Genomic DNA, 1869 nt, shown 5'->3' with positions numbered 1-1869 from the left:
AAAATAGAGAATGACAAGACAAGGCTCATATGTTTGAAAACTTGATCCCCTGTTGGCATAACTGTTTAAGAAGGATTAATTGTGGCCTAGTTGGAGGACATTTGTCACTTAGAACAAGTTTTGATGTTTCAAAAGACTCACAAAATTCCTAGTATGATTCTCAGCCTGCTTATATATGGATCCAGGTGTGCAGCCTCCTCTCACCATGTAGTCTCTCCATATCAGGAGCTCTAAGTCCATTTAAATGCACTGTTTTTATAAGTTGTCTTAGTCATGGTGTTTTATCACAGCAGAAGAGATGTAATTAAGAGAGAATGCTTCGCCTTCGTTTCAACTTTCTGTCAAGTTGTTTGCTTCAATGGCAAATGTAACAAGATTGGAAGAATATAGAAAAGATTAGCATGACCCCTTTGCAAAGATGACACATGACACACACACACACACACACACACACATTTATGAAGCATTCCATACTTTTCTTCTCAGGTTTTTGGAGATTACAGGCTCTCCTGTAACAAATTGTGAAGTAACATCATGTATTATAAAGCAGTGGTTCTCAACCTTCCTGATGCTGAGACCCTTTGACACAGTTCCTCATGTTGTGGAGACCTCCAACTGTAAAATTATTTTCATTGCTACTTCATAACTGTAATTTTGTTACTGTTATTTATCATAATGTGAATACAGATATCTGTGTATTCTGATGGTTTTAGGTGACCAGTGTGAAACGGTCATTTGACTCCCCAAAGGGGTCAATGGTTGAGAAGCACTGATTATAAAGGCCAGATATATGTAGTTAGCTGTCAATAAATGTTAACAGTCACACATACACACACACACACACAGAGAGAGAGAGAGAGAGAGAGAGAGAGAGAGAGAGAGAGAGAGAGTTTTAAGGAGCTTCCTCCCAAGATATAATGCTTTATTTTATAGAAAATTGCTACATACATAACAGCATGTAAAAGAAACCCATGCAATTTGGCTGGGTGAAGGTCATCCACATCTGTGTCTAGTACACAGGACGGAGACATTTTAGTAATCATAAGGTCCACATTTACAGTTCACTGAGGACTGTTTTACAAGAGGACTAAAACTATTCAGTGGAGAAATAGTCTTTTTAAGAATGATGGTGGGGCGGGGTTGGGGATTTAGCTCAGTGGTAGAGCGCTTGCCTAGCAAGCGCAAGGCCCTGGGTTCGGTCCCCAGCTCCAAAAAAAAAGAAAAAAGAAAAAAAAAGAATAATGGTGGGGCAATATTACATATGCTAATCAGTGGAACTAAATCTTATCACATACAATTAGAATTAAGAATGGATCAATGGAACTGGCAAGATGGCCAATAGATGTAAGCACTTTCTCTACACCTGACGATCTCAGTTCAATCCCTGCTACCCGCATAATGGAAGAAGAAAATGGACTCTGCAAATTTTCCTCTACCTACAGATGGTTGCCGAGGGCATGCACATATACATCGCTACCCCATGTAAATAAGCGAATGCATAAAGCTCTTAGAAGGAAAAGAGTGATTTAGTAATGTTGAATTAAGCAATGATTCCTTAGATATGACCAACCCCAGAGCCATAAAAATAAGCAAAAGAAACAAATTAAATGTCACTAAGAAAAAACACAAGATCGTTCTTCTTTTTGAGACTAGGTCTGCATAGCCTTGGTTGGCTTGCAACTCACTGTGTAGACCAGGCTGGCCTCAAATTCACAGAGGTCCACCTGAGTTTGCCTCCCAAGGTCTGGGACTAAAGGTATGAGCCACCATGTTTAGCAAGACTTTTGCCCTTTAAAAGATACAACATTAAAAATATTAGTAGGAAGCAGGCAAGCCATGAGATGAGAAGTTAAATCACACATCTAAAAA

At 39.1% G+C, this 1869-nt stretch overlaps 1 non-coding gene across 1 annotated transcript; it reads left to right on the top strand.

Annotated features, from left to right (window-relative positions):
• The first annotated feature begins 350 nt into the window (after window positions 1-350).
• On the top strand, window positions 351-460 carry LOC120101970 (U6 spliceosomal RNA). The gene has a single exon (XR_005503021.1). It is a non-coding gene; the product is annotated as a U6 spliceosomal RNA (small nuclear RNA).
• Window positions 461-1869: the final 1409 nt, after the last annotated feature.

The sequence above is a fragment of the Rattus norvegicus genome, chromosome 3 (genome assembly GCF_036323735.1).
Source record: "Rattus norvegicus strain BN/NHsdMcwi chromosome 3, GRCr8, whole genome shotgun sequence".
In the NCBI taxonomy this organism is placed as follows: Eukaryota; Metazoa; Chordata; class Mammalia; order Rodentia; family Muridae; genus Rattus; species Rattus norvegicus.
The sequence above is the reverse complement of the archived record's forward strand: the minus strand, read 5'-3'. Positions and strand labels throughout refer to the sequence as shown.